General features: G+C 36.0%; 2 long non-coding RNA genes across 3 annotated transcripts; both read right to left on the bottom strand.

Moving 5' to 3' along the window:
• Positions 1–4,568: 4,568 nt before the first annotated feature.
• Positions 4,569–6,330, bottom strand: LOC133829145 (uncharacterized). 2 transcript variants are annotated; one of them, XR_009891571.1, is made up of 3 exons: positions 5,370–6,330; positions 4,746–4,925; positions 4,569–4,612 (listed from the first exon to the last, which is right to left on the bottom strand). It is a non-coding gene; the product is annotated as an uncharacterized LOC133829145 (long non-coding RNA). The 2 variants fall into 2 exon arrangements; XR_009891570.1 differs by having other exon boundaries at positions 4,746–4,838; positions 5,370–6,321.
• A 12-nt stretch (positions 6,331–6,342) lies between these two features.
• On the bottom strand, positions 6,343–8,819 carry LOC133829146 (uncharacterized). Its single transcript, XR_009891572.1, has 3 exons — positions 8,626–8,819; positions 8,404–8,541; positions 6,343–6,594 (listed from the first exon to the last, which is right to left on the bottom strand). It is a non-coding gene; the product is annotated as an uncharacterized LOC133829146 (long non-coding RNA).
• Between the last annotated feature and the right edge of the window lie 294 nt (positions 8,820–9,113).

The following is a 9,113-nucleotide window of genomic DNA, read 5'->3' as shown; positions in this document are numbered from 1 at the left end:
GAGAATGTATATGTTCATGCCAAAAAAGGCAAATTTATAGATAGGGATTGGTTCTCAAAATTGTAAAGCCTTCCTCTTCTTTGTAAAATACAGTTGAGGGTTTAGGAGTAGATTCATAGGAAAGATGGATTTGTACATGTTGATTTTGAGCAATATATTGATTCTTATTCACCAAAAAAAAAAACAAAACCTATTCCCGGCAATTTTAAGTTACTGTTGTGACTGTGTAAATATATATGATTTATTAACTACTTGAAAGTCTTACTCATTTAATAAGAAAATTTAATAAGCAAGAGTTTTCAAATACCTATGTTTTCTAGTTTAGTTAAGCTTAAACATGAGAACTTTTGGTAATTAAAATATATCTGTTGTAATAGATTAATATACAGTTCTAGCTATGGAAACACCAGAGTTTCCTCCCATAAGTATGTACTAATTCAGCTACATAAGCTGTAAAGCATTCTAATCTATACATACCCATGTAATTCTATGTGTATATATATATGAGCCACGCATACTAAGTAATGATGGCTCTATTGCCTAGTAATACAAGTTTTATTTCCCCTATTTTGGAAATACTTTGCACATCTCATCAATCTTTAAACTTTCCTAGTTTTGCTATCTCTGTAATGACTAAAACAAAATGCAAAGCTCTTAAAAAATATCCCTCGGAATATGAGCCATGAAAATGGCTACTACTAGTTCTATAAATCTATAATCAAAATCAAATCATGCATTGGCATGATGACACTACTAGAATCATAGTCAAATTATACATTGGTATGATTTAAGTTATCAGACTCAAATATCAAGAGTGTTGGTGATCAAATTCAGTGTTTACTATAAAAAAAAAATGCTCAACCCAAATCTCCAAAATGATTTATCATTTCAAATAATTAGTTACCAACTATAACATTGATATTAACCAAAAGGGTATCCAAAATATGTGATTCCCTAAAATATCACAACAACAGTGAATAAAATTTTCCTTTCATTTTAAACACATCTCTCAGCAACCAAACTGTAGAAAGAAAGTTTTATGTTTAAAAGGAGCAACATATCAATTAAGTTGTGATTGACAACAATAAGTCGTGATTTGAAAGAAAAAAAAATCTATCTACATCTTCGTTAACGAGACTCAAAGAAGACAAACAACAACAAAAATATAACCTAATTTAAATCAAACACAATGATCTAAGTTAAATTCTTATATATGTTTGCTTGTTTGTTCTTCAGCTCATGATTGTTCTTGGAGGATCACTTGCCTTTATCCTTGGGACAACTATAATTTGGAGATCATTAGCTCTAACTTGTAAATAGTTATTACAATCAGAGAAAGTAGCAGATACCTGGCAGCTATTCCTAAGTAGACATCAGCAGGTTTGTCTCCTGCAACAAGATTTACTGCAACTGCTCCCAACTGAAAAATGACAAATAAAAGACAACTTTTTCCATGTGAAATATATATGTTCTGAACAGTAAAATACAATCTGAATGCTCTTATTGATAATCAAACAACACATGTGTGTATTTTTGTACCACTCCCAAGTTCAAAAGTAAGAAATAGTTTACTTTTTCCATGTGAAATATATATGTTCTGAACAATAAAATACAATCTGAATTTTCTGTATATATTCTTGCTAACCTGGGTTCCCATTCTGAACTTATATGACTCTAATTTGTCCAAGCTCTCATGGTGGTTGTGCTTAAGTATTCTGCAACTAAGAAAAGCTTCCTAATTTGTATTAGTGCTTTATTAAATTCCAATAAACTAATAAAATAACTATCTCTATTCAAATCACTAGTAATAGAAAAATAAACAAGATTTAAGCATTGTGAGCCAAAACTACAAATTGTCATTACACCTGATGAATTGGGGTACATCAAGCTTGTGCAAATTGGGCAATCAACTTGGGAATAAACTCCAGTTTTCCCACCAAAAACAAGGGTTTTCTTTGCAACTCTGCTACATCATTATCTGGAATTGTATTTAGTGGAGCTCAATACACATAAAGCCTATTAAAACAAGTGATGAAAACCATGAAAGTTACAGAAACATTGGCATTAATTGAATGTGATGAATATCTTGATTTTGGAGATGGAAAGCAAGATGCAGGTTTCAAAAGTAAACAAAATAAACAAACTTGAAGAGCAAATACCTCACTCAATGAAACTACAGAGTATATGGAATAGCCTATATATGACATGAGACATAAATTTAACTTGAATTTAATTGCATATAGCCTACACCCAGGACTTAATTGCTTTGATTTCATTAATAAACATCATGTCTTACAAATAAATTTATGCAAATATATAAATAATGAAGAAAAAAACAATATATCACACACATAATAAACAACACAAATCTACTGAGTCATTCGCTATTGAGGCATTCATTCAAACACCCTGATTGCATAAACTGTAATCTATATATAATGTATAAATTTTTCATTAGTTCATATCATTGAGAAATGGTTATAAACTCATATTTGTTCTTACAATCGATGGCCCTTTATAACTTTATTTATCATAGATCTATGGCTCGAACCAAAAGTAAATGGAATGTTCAGAAATCTCAGCCAATCAATAAAACACAATCTGAATTTTCTGTATATATTCTTGCTAACCTGGGTTCCCATTATGAACTTATACGACTCTCATCTGTCCAAGCTCTCATGGTGGTTGTGCTTAAGTATTCTGCAACCAAGAAAAGCTTCCTAATTTGTATTAGTGCTTTATTAAATTCCAATAAAATGATAAAATAACTATCTCTATTCAGATCACTAGTAAAAGAAAAATAAACAAGATTTAAGCATTGTGAGCCAAAACTACAAATTAGAAAAGTTGAATACTTGAATTCAAGTGTCAAAACTCAACATGTTCACATATATTCTGATGCATTCAGAATCAAGAAAATGACCAGAAAGAAATAAGATAAAATTTAAAGATGTTGAAGACAATGTGGACTGTTTATGCCAAAATTAAATTTAGACTGGCTCTTTGGCTAATTGATGTAAAAGATTCTGTGAAGGATAGGAGCTTTTTTAAAAAAAAAATTATTTTTATTATTTTATAGTCTAATTTCCTTTTCCACAATTGTGTATTTGTATTATTATCACTACTCATTAATACTATTTTCATTTTTATTAAAAACTAATGACTATATATTAAAATAATTATACATACAGGAACCTACTAAAAATAAGTGCCCAACTCTTTTTTTTAAAAAAAAAAAAAGAAGTGTCCAACAAAATTTTCTAGACATTTTCTTTGGTTGTGTATTAAATTTGATTTAATCAAACTTATATCATTCACTTATGATTGATTTATTTAATTATTCATTTCTTTTGGGACGTTTAGTTATTTTCAACTCAGAACCAACTTTTGAAATATTAGGGGTTTTTATTTTGTTAGCTTATTGGAGTAACTTTGTGTTGTCTGCATGCATAGTTATGTTTGTTGAAAATTAAATGCCCAAAACGGATATTCATTTAGAAAATTCAAGCCTAGAAGAGAAGCATACCTTGCGGGATTTCGAGGTCATAGACATTTCTTCTGCTTGAAGTGAACGTAGAAAAACCATTATTGAACAAACAAAGAGAGACAACAGCAGCACTGCAATCCCAAATTAAAAAACGAAACCCCTCTCAAAGGCAAATAACAGTGCTCATCTCTCTTTGCAGCTAATGGGTTTGAAACTGAAAACTGATTAGAAACAATAGCCCCCAATAGCACAGAAGCTACAAATGCGCAGCTAATTCAATGCCCCAAGTACCTAGCAAGAAAGAAAATTAGAAACAGGTTACAAAAACTAAACCAAAACCAAGAGAGCATTTATTTGGAAAAATCTAACAGGAAATTACAAACCAGTAATGGACTCCAAAGCAAATGAGAAAAACCCATGAAGTGCCAGCAACAAATAGTGCTACAACACGACTTTGAAGAAGCTGGAAACCACAAGCATGCTCCCATGTTCCAATCTGTAAAGTTAAACATATATGTAAGAATTTGTGTATGACTCTAAGAACATCCTCATTTTTTTCTAACTCTTAATATTAGTGTTATGAAAAGTAAAAAAACTAGATAAAAAGTAAAAGCAATCCAACAAACCAAGAATAATAACAGCAACTAATGTGGTAGCACCAAGCCAACGTGCTTCCTTCGCAGTCAGACCATATAAGATGGAATATACCAGAAGTACTACTTGTCCCTTGTATTTCTTCTACATGTAAAAGAATGGAAGATTAGCCAACCTATAAACATATACTTGCATACTTCCTATGTATATAACATACATCCAAAGCAACTTAAGAATTCTGTTGCTCAAACTATCAAAGCCACAAGATTTAGCAACAACCAAAGAATTATTAATTTATTAAGAGATGTAGAAGTTGATATTCAAAAACAGAAAGTGTAATACATCTCAAACATATTGAAAATAAGATCACTTGAATCGTAACCCAAAATAGCACTTCTTAACTACACAGCCATAAACAAGGTTGGATTTTTAAGCAATAAACATATACTAAATGGTTATCAAAATAATAAACTGTATAATATATCTTACCATAACATGTATCTGAACAGGAAAACTTACATATTTGAAGGCCTACAAGAAAAAAAAGGCTAGTTACTTGAATGTATCAACAGTATAAATATAAAATAAGCTTACAATTGAAAAACTTTGCAACCACGAGTCTCATATCAACTAGACTTGAACGCTGAAAATGGAGACAGCTAACCTCATTTTGGCATGTTGAAGTTAATATGTTAGATACTGATACAAGGCAGTACTTATAAACTGGAGCAACTAGATCCAAGGCTTTTTTACTTGCCTGAGAAACAAAAACCAAGAACATGAATGTTCTAGTTAATAGTAGTTCTATTGTGGTTCAGAACTCTGTACCGAATACAGATATGGCCTAGAAAAATGGGATGAAAATTCAACCAGAAAAGTAATGAGTACCCAAAGTTGAAAATATAATAACAGTACTTACCAATTTAAAATCAAATCCCAAATCCAAAAAATAATTTAGATTCTTTGAGAATTATCATCAAGCGCCTGGTATGTAATATTTTCATATGCAGTTTCTTTTCAGATACCAAAAAACATAGCAGAAATAAAATCACTACTAAGATACCGAAATGAATTTAAAAAAAAAAAAAACTGAAGCTTGAGAAGATGAGATTTTCAGATAACCAAAACTAGACTAGTTAGAATCTCACATCCATGACTGGAGGAAGAAACTTAAAGGAGACAAACTCAATATCATAAAAGATTTATGCCTTTTATTAAAAAAATTCATATCTATAGAATCATATCGGTATACTACATTCAAAATTAAATAGAGAGATTCATATTTTACCAAAATTTCAAGAAGAAAGAAGAGGGGGCTCGAACCCCTTTGCGAGACCGAGCCACCTACGACCTCTCTGCGAGACCGAGCCACCCAAACCTTCCGCGAGAACGAGCCACACATGACCCTGAGCCTGTCGTTTTCACAAGACCCACGAGCCCCTGTCATAGAACCAATCAAAAAAATAAAATGAAAAATCAAGAAAAACAAATATAACATAGACAATAATATATTGTATTATCAAAATTTCAGTAAAATCAAACAAATTAATCAGTTCAAGTCTATTCTGACACAATAATGAAACAAAGGAAGCAATAATGATTATCAAAATAGCCACATTACAAAAAGATTGATCAAATACTGACACTTTTCTTTACATCATTATCTATAGCTTCTTTGCATCATTTTCACAAACACTTACAAGGCATCATCTATTATCTTATAGAGAGAGCCCATATAGCAAATAATCTAAATTCATCATATTATACATAATGAGCACAACCAAAGAGCAACATATATAGTACACTTAAAATCCATATTAATTATATATATACCTTGCGTGCAAAATTCAAAAAGTTTCTCCTTAATTTTCTAAAATTGCAATGATAATATAAAAACATTAAGAAGAAAATAGTTATAGCCAACTTTGTAGACACAAATATTTTACACAAAATAAATAAATAAACACATTTATGAAAACAAAGAGAGAATGAGAGATTTAAGAAAAATAAGCTAGAAACAATGTTAAGCTGGTGGGAAAATATCACAAGATTCATCAAAACTGTCAATCATAAGATTCCATTTTCTAAAGATCATAATCATCAACAATTATGCTAATTGATTTATTAATTAAACCCAATAACTCATAACCAATGTAGTTTAAAGTAGTTAGCAAAATAAGAATAAAAGTGTGTTTAAAACTATCAAATATCAGCTTTGAACAATGTCATGCTTTAGAAAACTGAACTAACTGATTATTTTTATATATAAACTGAAACTATAAGCGTAGAAGACTTACCATCCAAAGATCTGAAGTCTGAACTGTTTGGAGACTGATGAGGAGAAGCCAAGAGGTGTGAGTGCGTGCTTGTGTGTGTCTCAGGAAAAGAGATTCAGTGAGCTGTTTATGGAGTGGCGAGGAAAAACATCAATTTCAAGGAGGAGAAGTGGTTTTGGTTGTTCGTCTTTCGGGTGTTGAAGAAGGAAAAGGGAAAAGCATAACTAAGGCTTCTTTCTTTTATGAAACAATACCACAAACACAAGTTGTTAGTTTTTTATATTTAAATCCATACATTTATAAATTTTCTCAAAAACTAATTGTTGACGATGAAATCTCGTCAACGAAATTAGATCGGAAAACTCAAAGATAAGTCAAGTGATATTCAAATGAGAACTAAGAATGGACTTATGGAAGGATCACCAAAGATCAACAATGGAGTAAAAACTGTATATTGCTTAATAGCTTCAATCCTACAATGAATTTTCCAACCCCCTATTCTGAGGGGTCAAGCTAATTATTATGCCTCCACTACTTGTCTGGTACGGACCTCATAAGCATGCTGAGAGGGTCCTGACCATGTACAATTCTTGTACTGCCACTACTTGTCTGGCATGGACACCGTATCCATACTCTGACTCTTCTTGGTCTGTAGGCTCACTCCATGTCTCTCCTGACTTCATGTTGAATCGTTGTGAGGCCCTTTCTGACTTTACATCTCATGGGACTCACAGGGAGAGTGGTGCCCCATTGGTGGCTCTTTCCACAGGAAAGGAGGTAAGGCCTCTTCAATGGGGCCTACTGCGTGTGTGGTGTGGCATGACATTTATGCATGTGATTAGGATCTCACCTTGCGAGACCATTGCCTTGCAGCCCTCATGCGTGAGACCCTTGGTGGGAGGCCATGGGGTGCTTGGTGCGAGACCCATGCTGTAAGGCTTTAGGTGCGTGGCTGAGGGCTGCTTGGCATGAGACCCACACTGCGGCTGCGTGAGGCCATGGGAATGTCTACGTGAGGCGCACCTGGGTGAGGCCCTGAGAACGCCTACGTGAGGCGGACCTGGGCGAGGCCCTTAGTCGCACGAGATGGCTTCACAAGACAGAGGCTACGGCTGCGTGAGGCGCAAGCCCATGGGGATGCCTACGCGAGACGCACCTGGGCGAGGCCACGGGAACGCCCACGCGAGACGCACTTGGGCGAGGCCCTTAGGTGCGCGATACGGCCTCGCGAGACGCATGGCCTCGCTGTGCAAGGCTTGGGGGCAGGACGCCAGGCGCGAGGCACACGGCCTCACTGTGCGAGGCTTGGGGGCGAGACGCCAGGCGCGAGGTGCACGGCCTCGCTGTACGAGGCTTGGGGGTGAGACGCGAGGCGCACGGCCTTGCTGTGCGAGGCTTGGGGGCGAGACGCGAGGCGCGAGGCGCGCCTCTTGCGTGAGACGCATGAGTGGGTGACACCCTTGGCGTGCGGCGTGCCTCTGGATGCGATACTATTCCTCGTGAGGTGCAAGGTGGGCTCATGGGTCATGGGCGCGAGACACCCGTAGCACCCCAAGTGCCTCTTCGTGAAATGCGGGTGATAGGCTCGTGAGATGGGGGGTCTCGTGAGGTGCCTGGGTACTTGGTGCCTTTTGCATGCAGATAGGTGTATGTCCCGGGTGTCTTTGGCAGCATTTACGCGTGTGAGTGCATCTTGACCCATGAGCCCGTCAACCTCGCGTGGGCACGTCGTACCTCACTATGTGAGGGCCTTGTGCACCTATCCTCTTGCAGTATTCATTGTGTCCCCTTAACCTAGCAGGACCAAACCTTATGGCTCATAACGTGTTGTTTCTCATGAGACGATCTCCTGTATTCAACAAGGCCTACAGGCTCGAGCCCAATAGCATGACTAAGTGACCTTTATCCCTGTGTTCCAACCAGGGACTAGAGATTTTTTATTTGGTGGATTTTTGGCATCCACACTAATTATAGCAGAAAACTTCTCTAGCAAATTAGGCCCAGGCAATGTAGAAGAGACGAGTACAAAAAGATTCAAGAACGTACTCTAAGAACGGAGTAGTAGACGATAAGGCAGAGCTGAAAAATGACTTCGGAGACACCATAGATGATTGGACACGTCGAAGATGATCAGAGGAGACGAAAATAGGGGCAGATCGTCAACGAAATAGAGATTCACTTTTCCTAAAATGTTGATTTTGGGAAAATATATTAAAGCCCATACATTCCCCAAATAAAAAAAAATGAAAACAACAAGAGATTGCTTACCCAAAAGTGAAAGAATTCCAAGGCAGAAAAATGGTTGTCGGGGTTTAGACAAATGACCATAGGACCGTGCGAATGACTGAATATTCCTTGGTGGCTGAATTCTTCCCAAAGGCAGTGAATTTATCTTGCTAAGAATCTGAAGGAGCTGTTCTTTGTCCAGGAAAAGAGAGCAACTCATAGTTTTTCCACCGCTTTTCTCTATGTAAAAAACGCAGCATACAAATTCAGCACAATATCAATGAGAATTTAGAACACAACACACAGAAAACCCTTAGAGCATGATTGTTTACCTTGAGCGCGAGCCACAGCAGCCAACAAGTTAAATATATCCAAGTTTCCATTAATTTTATTGTCTCGATCTACAGGGAGCACAAGTCTCGAGCCAACATCGTCTGGTTGAGTTTTCCTCCTACGCCGATTATGCCTAGCAAGCCTCTTTCTACAACTCCGCTTGCCCTCGTCAAACTCGGAAAGGGGATAAAACCTGC

This window comes from Humulus lupulus, chromosome 4 (assembly GCF_963169125.1).
Source record: "Humulus lupulus chromosome 4, drHumLupu1.1, whole genome shotgun sequence".
NCBI classification, from domain to species: domain Eukaryota; kingdom Viridiplantae; phylum Streptophyta; class Magnoliopsida; order Rosales; family Cannabaceae; genus Humulus; species Humulus lupulus.
The sequence above is the reverse complement of the archived record's forward strand: the minus strand, read 5'-3'. Positions and strand labels throughout refer to the sequence as shown.